Source organism: Stegastes partitus, unplaced genomic scaffold (assembly GCF_000690725.1).
Source record: "Stegastes partitus isolate 25-593 unplaced genomic scaffold, Stegastes_partitus-1.0.2 Scaffold211, whole genome shotgun sequence".
NCBI classification, from domain to species: Eukaryota; Metazoa; Chordata; class Actinopteri; family Pomacentridae; genus Stegastes; species Stegastes partitus.
In genome coordinates this window covers 349,820-364,774 of record NW_007577942.1, presented here as the reverse complement: position 1 = coordinate 364,774, position 14,955 = coordinate 349,820, and the positions used below count along the sequence as shown (strand labels likewise).

Here is a 14,955-nt window from a genome sequence, read left to right as displayed (position 1 = left end):
CAAGAGAGGATCAAATATGTATGAAAACGCCGTGTTATAGGAAAAGGCGTATTCTCCCCACCCTGGAGGATAGACCACGCATGTAATCTGTATGCTGTCTGTCCCCAGGCTCCTGTGTTCCTGCTCTTCAAACTCATTCGCCCAGACCTGAATTATTTGTGTTTTTGTATTGAAAGATAACAAGTGCGCACAATGCATTCAGGATTCAACCACTCACAGCCCCGCTTCCCCTGTGTCATGGTTAAGTCCTCTCTTCCCATCACATTTCCCATCCAGTTGCTTATCGCCTCTCCCCTTGACACGCCTGTACTTCCCCCCGTTTCAGCAAAACTGCCATTCCACCACTGTGGGTAATTTATGCAGTGATTTATCCCACCACATCTTGTGACCACCTGTCATGAGGAGATAGCATTCTCAGTACTATTAAGCCAATGCAATTACCAGACAGGGGGTCTTTGGTTCAGTCAGCACCTTAACACGCTGCAGACTTCCACCATGTGACTGTAGAAGTTGATATTATATGCAGGTCTGCAGGAGCCCTAACCGCCGGTGCAGGGGCTCTACATGCAAAACACAGACGTGGAGCTCGAGTGTCTCAGACAGGACGAGGGAGAAAGAGGAACGACGACGAGGAAAATCATCAAAGCAGGAGTGAAAGCTGGCCATGCTGCAAACAGCTCAGGAGAGGCAGCGTGTCGCCGTCTTTCTAATGACAGCCAATTTAATTGAAAATCCACTTCTTTGTGTGAGAGCAAACAATCCAGTGTCGAGAAGCTGAGGCACTATTCCCTGGCTCAGTAGTTAACAGTGAAAAACTGAAGAGAGAGGCTGAAAGGCTAAAAAGAGAGCGGGGGAAAGAGAAATGGAGCGGGAGGAATAAAAAGAAAGCAAAGAGAAGGAAAGTATTAAAGGAAGGCACAGATATGGGTGGAGTGAGAGGGAATTACAGATTCCACTGAGATAAAGAGGCAAAGCGATGTGAGGGTGGGAGAAAGAAGGGGGGAGAAATAGAGAGAAACAGTGGAGAAAAAAAAAACGTCGGGAGGGGGGAGGGAAGCAGAGTGAAATCCAAGCTCAGCAGTCTTCCTCGGGCTCAATTTCCAGGACATGATTAGTTTGGAGTGATGACATGTAATGGGTGCAATAAAAAAAAAAAAAAAGTCAGCCTCTCCTACTCTCCCTTCCTTAACTCTCTTGTTCTCTCAAAAAAAAGCATTTTTCCCAAAATAGAAGCCTGCTGTAAAGCTTAAAAACTCAGAGGACTAGTCAGTGTCCTTTTGTTCAACAGCTGCCACGGCTGTAAACCACGACTAAAACTACCCACTAACTATCTGTCAGCATCTCTGCGTCTTTCACTGCAAAGTACATCTCGGAGTAGATGCAGAAAAGTTGCTATCACTTCTTAACTCAAAAGCTACCCCTCGAAAAAAATCGAATCCTCACTGTGTGCTTTAGGGAAGAAAAAAAAAAAAAGATGGCCACTTATTTTCCCCTGCACATTCATGTGGCTGCTGGTGGTACCCGCTCGGTGACAACCTCATGTCTCTAATTTGCCCTTTTCTATTAGGAAAGCTAGCGCACATTGATTTCTATGGATCCTGAAAAGCAATAATCACAACAGTCTGGCTTGCATGACCTCTCCAAGACTCATTTGTTAGCATTTACACAACAACAGCAGGACTTGTTACTGTAAAGGGCAGGGTTTAGAACCAGCATATTGCTTTCAGCAGGGACAGGGACAGCATATACGATTTGCAAATAGCACTAACATTACCGGCAAAGTAATTTAATTTAGAAAATCAAATGGAAAAAGAGCGTTGTCGCAGCTCTTGGCTCAAACGTGCGTTCCTGCTGGTTCAAAAATGTTGCCTTGAATGCATGCTGTATCAATTTTCAAAGGAAGAATGCAGAGAGGAATAGATATCTGAAAAAAACACAAAGAAAAAAGAAGGAAAGATTTGGCCATTTCTGCAGGGAATGTCATGGTTGACACAAACACAAGTATCGGCGAGCAAAACACTGCAACCAGCCCCCTGCGGTGAGCTTATGACTATGATAACCAAGCAAGAGGACAGAGAACAAAGGGAAAAGAAAAAGCATGAATATATCAGGAAGAGCGCTAATTGACTCCAAAACACTTGCAAGGGGTTTTGGATTTGTGAGCTCCCCTCACATGCCCTCCCTCCTTCTCACTGTACTTGCCTTCTTCAACTTCTAACCTCCTGCTTTTCATTTCCTTTTATGTTCTAAGTCATATCCCCTTTCCTCACCTCAGCAGAGCAGCACCACGGTTCAGTGTCCAATTTTTTGCTAGCTTCCACATTTGCCAAACACATTAGGATCAAGCGGCTACTGAACCTAAAGTGTCCACATTTCCACCTGTGCTCCTTATCTCCTTAACCTTAAACAGACTGGCCCCACCCCGACCCCTCGCTGCTGCCGCTGAGTCCCAGACAGGGTGTCCTGGCCTGGCTCTACCCTAGTGAGCAACAACCTGGTCTCAGCCCTGCACAACAGATTGACTCCGTCTGTGCTAGCACCCCGGTGGCTAATGCAAATACAGTCCATCTGCTAATTCTAATCCATCCATCCTCAGTTGATGTAAAGGCACACACGCATATGGGTATACGTGGCAGCTCTGAGGGATGAGATCACATCCTATCTGATGGAGCACAATACAGTAAATGTGATTAATTGATAACATCACTATTATTATAAAGCCTTTGAGCATCTTATCACCTGATGATCAATGAAGATAAGTGGCAAGCTGCTGCGACAGAATCTCTAAACATATTTCTGCCCCACATACACAGTAATATCCTCTGAGTTAACGGCATCCACGGGGTTTAAACATGGGTGAGGGCTCGTGCACACACGGGCGCAGGTACAGGTACACACACGGGCGCATCAGCCACCAAAATAACTATCACGCTTCTATGAGAAAGCGCAAAAAAAAACATTACACGCACACGGGGCCTGAGGAAAAACATGAAAAGAGATAGAGTTTAAGTGTAAACATGGAGAGGGAGGATCATGGGAACTCAGCTGTTTGGGGGTGCGAGGAGATTAGCTGCAGTTAAACAGAGCAGATACATGTACTAAATATGCTGCAGAGTTGTTAAGCTAATCGCACTCATCCTGGGGATTAGCCCATATACTTATGTTAAGGGAACCCTTGCGAGCCAATGCTGTAAACACATTAGCGGGCAGAAAAAAAACAGTCACAGATACAAGAAGCACTGTCACCAAAATAAGAAAAATATCATCTCTGCATATAAAAATGCAGCACAGCAGAAGAGAATGAGCCCCAATGCAGTTTGGCTTTTGAATGTAGGCCAAGTGTGTAAGTGTGAACATGTGCATTTGCATGTGTAAGCGCTGTTATTTGCATCTTTTTGTGTTGGTGCTCAAGTGTATGCAAATCAGCTCACACTGCATGAGTGCAGCAAGTGTGAGTGTGTTTGTGTGCGCGCGTGAGAGAGAGTGTAGTCGGCATACGGCGCCCCTGACTTTGCACATCTCACGCATGCTGGATGAGTTCTTTCTGTATAATCTCATTTAAACCCCCTTCACACACCATAATTCAATTCTCTCTTCTAGACAATGACCATGTCATCTTAATCTGGCAGGTAGATTATACAGCATCCCACACAAGACTGCTAATGCTGAGGAAACGGCTCGGGCTATTGTACGCTCCTTCAAGGTTGGATGGGCCGCTATAGATTGCTTTAGAGGATTGCTTCTGCCACTCATGTTTTCCACCACTGGTTTCTTGCCTTTAATCTGAAGAAGTTTTTTCCCCCTCTTTCTACCATTTGGGAATCCTGCTCGTGCTTTCTGTGGGTGTGATTGGTTAAACTTCAACAACCCCAATGACACGCTGCTCTGAATACTTTACTCTGCTCATCTGTTTACTTGTTCTCATGAATATTCATTAGTATTCTTGAACACAAGCGTAAGCCTCCTCGTCACAAGAAAGCACCTTGTTCTAACACTTCAGCATTACACAATAACACTGACCAAAAGGCAGACCTGTTGTAAATATTTGCAGGTGTTAAGGCTGAGAGCCGTGATGCGCTGTTGCAGATATCGAGCTGGCAGAGCTCATTTCGGGCTTACGAGCGACAGCTCTCGTGAGACGCAAGTGGGTAATTGAGCCAAAACAAAACCAGCTAATAATCTGTATTTCTACAAATCCTGCGAGATAGTGAATCAGATATAATTAGAATTTTTAATTACTGTCAGTAATCAGCTAGAACATTGCGATGACATGGAGTGGCAGGTGTGCACGCACCGGTTGTCTGGCTGCGAGGACCTGATGCTGCCCCATCAAGTCCCCCCAGCCTGCTCAATCGGATTATGGCTAAACCATTCAGCCATAACAGGGACTAACAGAGCTGCTTCATACCTTAACCACTTATCCTGCCTTGATCCACCCAGCAAGGTTCCCTAAACACTGGGCACAACATCCCTGTTTGCCTTGAGGGGTGAATGTGTGGGGAAATTTTAAGCGTGGCTACAGAAAAATAAAGCCATCTTAGTGGTGTCTCAGATGTAAAATTAGAGAAATCAAAAGATTATCATTCTATGTGTAACCCAATCAGTCATGTGGACACATTAGCATATTAACAAGCAGCTCTTGAGTCAGCGTGTTCCTGCCAAGCAGCACCGTGTCCTGCTGACCTCAGTCTAAATGCTGGAACCAGAGCCTCAGGATCACAGGAACATTAATGAACTGTGATATAGAACAATGTTACGAGAGATCCCCAACAAGACTACAACACCCTACATGATTTTACCCCCCACCCCTCCTGAAATCATGGGTCAGATTCTCTGACGCAGTGCAGCTAATGAAAAGCAGAGACCCAACAACATTCCTAAGAAGAATGGTACAACAAACAAACAGATGCCAGCGCAAACACCAGACCCACACAATGAAAATAGCATTACAGTCCAACCACAAAGCCCTGGAATACTGTAAAGAATAGACAGCGAGTGCAGACAGTCGTGAAATTTGCTTATTTTGTGCAAAACCACAACAAGTCCCTCTCTAAATCATTAGTTTAGAGTTCTAAGGCTCTTTTTTCAGTCGACACATAAAAGTCACATCTGCCATATTGTCATCACAGAGTAAGGCTGGATTGACTGCTAACATACAAGAGTCTCTCTATAGCTCCAGAAACTGTTGAGCAAGGTGAGGCCTGCAAACACAAGCACCATCCAACCACCACTGAAGCAGAAACTACATAGGACAAACTTTGAACCAGGCATCTACACAGCCCACAATGTGGCATTACTGAGCTCAAGGAGTGATCACATCAATAGAGTCTACTTTCATCCTCTGAGCATTTGTTTCTTCAGAAGTAGATGTGACTGCAGAGCAGAAGGTTTCTCCTGCCTCCAGGCTGTTCCTGTGTAGGTCTTCTCCTCCTCTGATCAATCCCCCGTGTCCCTTTGTGGGTCGTCCAACAGGCCAGCCAAGCAGACAGGCTCAGTCAGACATGCTTTTTGCTTACTTTTGTCTTCCTCTATTGACCAGAGGGAATGCTTTCCAGCTGGACTAAGTTTGCCTCCCTTCTCTTTATCTACCCAGTTGCAGACTGCAGTTGTTTTGGGTGACACCCTGCTGGATTGTCTTTGCCGTGTGAATGTGAATATGGATGTGTACGCTAGGGGAAAAGCGCCAGGGTGTTCAGTACATCGTAAACCTTAGAAGAATGCATCATGTCCTCTCTGCAGAATGTGTTTCTGTGTGCATGTCTCCTTTGTGAGCCTTTTAGAACAATGCAACTAGTGTGAGCCAGCACTGTAAAGTGGTATGTGGTTTGACCAGGTGTCTCCTGAATTGATCCCAGGGGTCCTGTGGTAAGATATGCTTCTGATATCTGAACACCTCTTACTGCTTGGAGGATATGGTAAGCAGGGGCCAGACTGGGCAACTTGAGAGGCCCCTGAAGATCACATGCCATCACAGAAGCATGCTCAGTAAGTACTCTGTCCAACGTTTCTTATACTGTGGAGTCAAAACATCCATGGACGGTATCTTTGTAAAGAGTACAGCAGCTTAGAGATAACATTCCAGACACATCTTCATTCATTTGTCTTGCTTAATTATAATCTAGTCAACAGACATATACAAGGCAGCTCAATTAATCCATGTATTTCTCATGCTATTTTGTGTTCTATTGCCAATAATAGAAATCCACATTGTGCAGTCATCACAAATGAAATGAAAGCACTGATCTATCGACTAACGAAAGAACTACAAAATGGATTTGAATAAATTCGACACTGATTCATTTATGCATCAAACTGTTTCTGTCAGCATCCACTATTAAGCATAATCAGCAACTGAAAAAAACATAGCTGCTTTGCCAATCTTTTTCACTTAAAGTGTGGGCAAAGATGTCAGGTAAACGGATCAGGCCATTTAGTGTGCGAGAGGCTCTTTGATTTTAAGATATTAATCCAAGCCTGTCTTTGTACTTGTTCCTTGCTGTGTTTTCCAGATGGAAACTGAAATAGCCTCAATCTTTTTCCTTTGGAGGACTTTTACTGTAGTCGGAAACACTATTTTTTTGTTAATGCATACTCCATTTCAGTGTGTTCTTAAATTGGCAGCATTTGCTGTCTCCAGCAAGTTAAACTAAGAAACACAGTACATGGCTCACAGTAGTCTGCACACATCTAAATTAGGTCTGTATGCCATCCAAGATTTATCCTGCTCTAGTGTCCCCTGAATTCAAAAGGACAAAGCAGGGTTCTCAGTCAGAGGCAGGGGTGTGCTGTATAAAGAGGAAACAGGGCTCTCCATACAGAGGGAAGGACATGGATAAATATAACCTCCCCTCTCACCTCCTATTCTGTGTCTGCCACCAGTTTTACTCAGTCGAGGTCCCAGTTGCACCGTAGTCACAACCAAATAGACAGCTGGCAGTCAGTTATGTTCCCACACTTCACACTGCGAACAGGGTCCCTTACCACCTTGCAATGTCAAACGCACCATTCAGACAACCCTAAATATTTAATCAGGACAAGTAGAAGGCAATCTTCTACATCCACTAGCATTAAACATTTAATACCCGGCTGACATGATATCTAGTCAGCCGAGACCTAGTCAAGAGACGCTCGCACTGGAGAGCTGCACACACTTGTTCTTACCCAGTTAAATTACACAAAGACAAATCCCACAGAAAGAAACAGAGAACACAACACTCTGCCGAGCGTAGGTCAGAGTCAAGCAGCAGACACACCCGCACGCAGGCCCGCTGAAACACACACACACACACACAAACCGGCAAAGGTAAATTTCTATACAAACATATATCATCTGTGAGAGGTGAAGCAGGGAGGAGGCTTGTGAATCCCATCAGTCACGGCTTTAGACTAAGGTTAAAAGCAGAACAGGGCAGCCACTGTCAGCACACACAAACCGACCAAGGACAGAGAGGGAGGGCCGAGGGCAATACGCCGTATATGGTAAAAATACAACACCACAAATCCGCACAAGGGCAGATGTGTTATGACACTGTTACATTACAGTTGTTGATACCACACATCTCCCCAGTTCAAGCAACGTCTACACTGATTTTACACATCTGCTTTTAGCCGTCGAGGAACATTACTGCATATATGAAACAAAGTTGAATAAATAACGCCTTTCGTGGCTCCAGATGGAAACGCGTAAAATCTGATAATCTTCCTTAACTGATGTCTCTTGAGTCAGTACTAATTGGGTCTGAAGACAACAAGTTTGAAAATGATAAAAAATAAATAAATCTGTGTGGCATTCGAGAGAAAGTAAGCTTAGGCTCTGCAGCCCACTGCTGCTTAACGCTAGTGTCTCAAGGCTGCATTAGCTGGTACTATTTAATGAATTTATGATTGTATTGTATTTTCGCTAACTGCGTGTTGTTGATGATGGACTCTTGGCAAAGACTCTCTTGAAAATGAGTTTGGGATCTCAGTGGGACCCGGCTGAATAAATCATTATCAACTCATTAAATGGCTGTTATAATCGCACCTCATTCCAATACATATGGGCTATTAGGTACTTTCCACACCTTTTGGTAGGCCAGAAGGTGTGTTGCCATCCACTGTGATCAGCAAAAAACGCAAATTAACCTCGAAGCACAGGCGACCTCTTGCAGTTGTTTAATAAAGCTGATGTAAAATCTCTGTTGTAGTCTTTTCCCCGGAAACTGGAAACAAACTGAAGCTTTGTAGCATGTGGTAAACTTAACAAACGGGTGTAATTTATTTCTAAACCACGATTCATTTGTAAACCTAACCAAGTACTTTTTGTGGTGTAAGTTGAACTTAACCATACAGCCAGAGAAAACACAAGTAAACAGCGAGTAAAGATGAAAGTCAAAATGAACTCAGGTAGATGAAGTAAAGTTTGCCGACCTATGCCACTCTTATTGTTGTCTAATCTTCAAATGTGAACGCTTGTGGTAGTTTTTGGTATGGATGTCATGATTTTGATCCTTTTTTTTGTTTTGTTTGAACGTCTTGAGACCCACGATGATCCTGTAGTGCAATGCTAAACTTCAGTTCGTACTGTGTCTCTATTTTAAACTGTCTGCATGAAATAACATAATAAACGAACAGTTAGATTGAGATCATTAGAGAATTAGAATCTACTGTGTGCTGTGATTGCAAATTTGTTCTGCAATGATCACCTGTCAGGAACATTCTTCAAGTCATTTAATTACCTGGGCCCTAATTTTGTACATGTACATCTACACATGCCATCAGTGTTTAAAGGTGATGCGTGTGGCCCAAGTCAATAGTATCAAGTGGCATCAAGTATAGAGTATACAGTGTACACTACACATGCAGAAACAAACACACACACGAACGCACAGATACAGATGCAGATACTGGAGGTGACCCAGCGCACTGACAGGGTGGGACGTGACTTGATTAAGAATGGCGAGGTAAGAGTGATAAAGTAGCACCTAAATCCACCCACATCCTGTGACCCTGCAATAAGTCAAACACAAACGACAGGCACATACACTATAAATAATCCTGTCTGAAGTCAGGCTGCAGCAGCCCTCCCTCTGCTCAGGTTTAGATTCATCGTTTGACTAAATGTAAGACAAAAAGAGAAAAACTTTGCTTTCGGGAAAACAAACACCAAGCAGACATACCCGATATAACAACTAATAAGTTGCTAAAGGCAGCTACGTCTAAGTTCCTGTTCTCTATTTTCATTCTCTCCTGGGCCACATGCACAAACACTGAGAGAAACATAAATAGCACACATGCTGAATGACTGCCTCGCACTTGTGAAAATTCATGCGATCGCACCCAAACACATCATGTGGGGTTAATAGAGCAGGTGTCCACTGCAGAGCTCTCTCTGCACCCTTGGCTTCTGAGCCAATATTCTCGGCTAATTTGAATAAAAAAAAATCTGCAAACATTTGCTGGACGATTCAGGCTAATGTTCAATCTGCTGCTCTTTGACACAGTGCCACCACGCATCTAATTTCCATTCCTGAAGCCTTACCACAAACCTGCCAGCATTGCAGTGTCATGTGGCAGAAATAGAGAGGGGAAATTGAGGGAAGGAGGAAGGGAATGACATGTTTTTATTTGTGCAGAAGAAGAAAATGCTTGAGTATTCGGCTTGAAAAATAATGCGAATAGTATCCAAATGTGTCAGCAGAACATCATCAAGGTCGAGGTGGAAAATAGAATTCTGATACGTTTAAAAAAAAAAACTCACACGAGAGCAGAAAAAAAAAGTGCAGAAAAATATTTGACAGAAAAATAATGGTGAGGAAATGCCTGAAATTGTAGGGAGTGTCTTGTGATTTGGGTAAACGCGAACCATAGGTGCTGGCAAAATGCTGCAGGAGAATCGCAAACATACAGTACATCCACCTCAGCTGATGTATAAATGTCTTGCACACACAAGCTCACACCTCCCAACCTCCCAGCTCATAAAAAGTGAAACAGAGAGGCAAACCCACAACAGTAAGATAGTCTCTTTTGGAAAAAATAATAAATGAGGGAAGAGGATGGAGGCAGGAAAACATGCTCCCATGATGATATACCGCTTGCTTTTATGCATAGCAAGAGTTTCCACTCAATTTCCTTTTCTTATTTTGGCACCATCCTGAAGATAATATCTCTCTGTCTCTTTCTCTGTTCCAAAGGCATGATGAGGGTTGCATAAAATTAGCTGCTTGATAGGGAGACCGTGTCCAGGGGCAACATGGAGGACCTTGTTTCCAAAGAGTCTCGACACACTCCGTTCAACCCCCCATATCCCCGAGTAACAACGCAAAAGATCAGATAGAGAAGGGAGAGGCCTGTTTAAAATAGCACCCCACAGACACTCTTCTGAATTTTTGAACAGCAGCAGCAAAAAAATGAAAAAAAGGAAAGGGGAAAAAAAAATCATAAAATGATGAACTCAGCGCTGACACTCTCTACATGCTGCAGCTGTCTTTCAGGGTTCTTCCACCCGAACTAATACAGGATTAAGTGTGTGTATTATGAATGTATGTTGTTTATTGTGGTCAAACGGAAGCAGAAGCTCTTGTCAAAAAACCACAGAGGTGAAACTGTCATCTCATACCCTTCATGCACTGAAAACAGACAGGTCGGAGTCTTAAATGCTTCATCTACTCTCTGGTATCCCAGTCCAATTACAAGTCGTCCCACCAAGCCCTTTCTTTCCACACTCTCACGGGCTGTCAGATTCTGATATGGAGGGCGTTGCAATATTGAAGGTCGGCCGGGCTGCACACTTAACCTCATTTCCCATCACCCTGCTCTGCCTCTCCCAGAAGAGCCTTTTGATTGGTGTCCATTTGAAAAGCGGGCTTTGGGTTTGACGGGAGGGGTACGGAGGGTAGGGGAGATCAGAGCAGCCTCAGCCAGCGCAGCCTGAGAAAGGAGCTTTTTGGAGCACGACTCCTGACTGTAGTCAGTTATAATGGTTTTCAATTAACCAAGGGAAAAGACTGAGAACTAATCTGGGCTAGCACAGGAGAACCAGTCATGCAATATTCATGTACACAAACTAATGAAAGCCCAGATTAGCCTACATATTTACACGGGGTCGGTACTGTGTCGTCCACACATTAAAGGAGTCTGCTGCCAAGAGGAGAGAGAGCGAGAAGAAATAGAAACAGAAAAAAAAGGGGGAGAATGGTACAGTCAGAGACAGAATTTCGAAAGAGAAACGATAATGAAGTGCAGAGAGGAGATCAAGAAAGAGAGAAATCAAGGGGGAAAATGAGAGGTCAACGGGACACGGGGAGGACCTTGAACAAAAAGGAAATGGAATCATGAGATAAAGAGGTGAGTAAAAGCTAGAGGAGGTGCAACTCCTCAAAAAGAGATTAAGGATCATCTGCATTTTGCCTTTTCATCTGCCTTTACCGTAATCATCTCGCTCTGAAGGCACCAGCCCCCACTCAAAATGACACCAATCTGAATGAGTGATCTTGACAAATTGGGCTGCTAGAGAAAAGAGAGTGCTCTTCTGACTAAGGAGAGGGCTGCATACAGACAGTGGGGAGTCGCCAGCAGGACAGAGATATAACTGTAATTGGCTGCTACACTCTCCTTCCCCTAATCTGCGCCTATGGAAAGAGCAAACGGAGAGCCCAAACTGGAAACAGCGAAACCCTCCGCAACTAATAACTTCAGTAATGTTTCAAATGTTATGTACATACATCAGAACAATATGAGAAATTCATCTGTAATCCTTAGTAGGTCACAAAAGACTTAAAAGACTTCAAAGCTGGATTAATGTGTGACTGGACATACCAATTCCACACTGGCTAACTTCTTACCAAGCATTAACACTGTATGTCAAACAAGAAGCTAATCGTGGGTTTAGTTTGAAAATATCCTTTGACCTTTTGTAGAGGTCTCAGAATTAATTTTATGCTCCACAGATATCTAATTTTATGCTTTTACGGACTTACACATTTGCAGAATAATGGAAATGTCCTGATATTTCTCTTCACTTAGGAAACCACTGAGCCTGGTGTGCTGCAAAATGTACAGTGTTAAATGCCTGCTTCTGTTTCATTTCATGGCCTGTGTATAAGACGCTTGTGTACATATGCCGAATGGTCCACGGTGAAATGCAATATAGGGGGAAAAAAAATAAATGAAGGGGTTATTTGAGCAAAGCTCTCATTCTCTTGTTTCAAGGACCCAGGGAGACTAATGAATTCACAGTTTTACCAATGTGCTGGGCTAGCAGGTTCTCCCCCCCACTCGCTTCTTCTACCTGCCTCAACTTTCGGAAATGAAATGTGAGAAATGGGCCAATTTACAGCTAAGGGCTGTTTCTTCCTAAGAGACACAGACATAAAGATGGAGTACAGAGGATATGCAGAGGTAGATGGGGAGCGATGAGGGGGTTTGAATTTAGACAGAGAGAAAAAAAGGAGAGAAAAAGATGTGAGACAGGAAAGCAAGACGTTGGCACTAATATGAGTGTCATCTCTGAGGGTAGACAGAAGTGCTTGAATTGCATTTTTGGCCTTTAACTTCTCTTATACAAAGAGACTGCAGTTGAAGAGCAGCTCTTGATCTTCCCAATCAGCTCGCATGACAAGAGCTGCTCAGATATTCAACAAGCAGAAACAAAAGAGCATGTCAGCATGAAGAAGTTTGCTACACTCCGAGAAGTTTGAAAGAAAGACATAAAGAAGTTGGAAGGAAGCCTGCAGAACAAAGGCGATGGAAAGAAGGACGACAGAAATGAATATGAGAGGTCCTACGCCATCTGTTCATAATTATGCTTGAAGTCCATACTGCAGTTGAAATGCTCTGCAGCACCACCGTTTCCTTTGGGAACGCCAATGCTCAGTTACAATATCTACTCATAACACTCTCATCGTTCTCCTTTATAACAAAAGCATGATGTAACTTGTGTTCAACGAGTCACGTGTGTGAATCCTTTGATAGAGCAACACAACAGAGGAGGTGTTAGTTGTCTGAAGTCCCATGCAGGTAACACGTAACTGCATTTAAGCTTTGAATTCATACAATGACGACACACGTACGGCACATTTGACAGACAAACTGGCAGTTTCAGGGCATTTGGCGGAATGAACCAAACACTGCAGAAATCAGAGACAAAGCTTCGTGATCGCTCTGACATTACATCTGTTAACTCCTCAGCACAGCTTTGAGAGGATGAGACCAGGAGGTGGGAGCAGGAGGAGGGTGAGTGACTGGGAGGAGTCCCCCCCCCCCCACCCCCTCATGGGACCGGTTACATTTTCATTTGATAGGAACTGGAAAACCACCATCTGTAATTAGATTACACATAGATAGATGGAATGAGAAAAAAATCCTTAGTTAATTAACTCAAACCATATTCTAATCAGGTTTCATAACCCCCCTCTTCTCAACAACCTCCGATCTGAATCCTCTCACAAATCCCCCGGGATTCACCATCTCACAAGCCAAGAAGAGACAAGCTCTCAAACAAGATCATTTGACGCTAATTTTCCAAACAGGAAAGCACTTAAAGACGCACTCTGATTGTGACAACTATGCACGTGCATCAATAGCTAATAAGAAAGAAACGGAAGTCACAGAAGGCGCACTTATAGTAGGTACAAAAACATCTTTCTGTCTCGTGTTGCTTTGTGCAAGTTTCCTGAGATTAGCAGTTCCTGTGCCAGGGCGACAGCTTCCGTCATTGCAGGAAACGAGGGCAGGGAATTAAATGAGTCTCTCTTTATGGGAACAAGTGGCTGTGATAACAGTCAAAGAGGTGTCTCGGAAGGAGTGTCGGCCGCCACATTCACATCTCCATTATCTGTCAACCTGCCAGTCCATCTGTCTGGTTGCCACACTTTGCTCGGAAGACTGACAAACTCCATTTACAAAGAGAACATGTGTCACATGTGCCGCGCAATGAGGAAAAGCAGCACCCGAAATGTTGCGCACTGCCGCGCAGTTTTGCTATTGTTCCACATTTTTCATCAGTTTCTAATTATTAGTCCTGTAGAAGAAATAAAGAATTCCAAAGTATTTTATCAAAGCTGTCTCACAGACACTCGTCAGGCTGACAGCTCCATCACGCAGCCATTACATTTGTCTCTCACTTTGATTAGAAATCCATTTCAAATGTCAAGTCAGTTTTTATTTTTCAGAACAAAGCACAGCGTGAACAAAAAAGAGACTACAGACACCAGTGAAACAAGAAGAGCAAGAGATTAGATGTCAAACTGTTTCTCCACACTTTAATTCTAATATTAAGATAAGCAGTGCATTCCTCAGGAAACTAATCCATATGTATAACAGGGCCTCTTATGTTCGTGCAGTGTTTGACAACACGGTTTCTTGATGAACAAAGCTTTTGTTTACCAAAGACAATGAATCTAAGCCACGAGATTCAGTCAATTTCTATTGATTAAGGCATTGAAGCATGTAATTTCATCAACTTCAGAATTACAACAACAGGGACAAACTAAGTTATTAAATTAGATTTTTAACAGTGCTAAAAGACGCACTTCAAAACACCAACTGGCAGAGAAACACCCGGCATTGTCAACAGGATTTTACCAAATCTAAATTGTTCCTTTGGGATCAAGAGCACGTTGACACATGGAGAACTGCTTTAATTTCTCAACACCTGCTCGCGCTCTACAAAATACAAGCAGCACAGAGCTTTTCCTCCTCTCCAACAAACAATCCTGGTCTGCCATTTCACTGAGCGTGGTATTCAGCCAAGCCGTCTCCCCCGAGTCCACCGTGCATGTGTATGTGCATGGGAAGAGCCACCATCACAGCAGCCTGCACCTGCTCTGCCTGAGGCCCAACTCTGTTAGCTGGGAGCAGCAGCACAATGCAGAGATGGAGGAATGAGGGGATGGAGTGGCAGAAAGCTACAGGGAAAAGATCTGTAGGCGTAAATGTCAACAGCTTAGCTCAAACCAACTATACTTAAGCTTTATA

General features: G+C 43.6%; 1 protein-coding gene across 1 annotated transcript in view; it reads right to left on the bottom strand.

Moving 5' to 3' along the window:
- Positions 1-14,955, bottom strand: part of LOC103356623 (tetratricopeptide repeat protein 28) — a 125,692-nt gene that overhangs the window by 102,150 nt on the left and 8,587 nt on the right. The window lies entirely within an intron of this gene.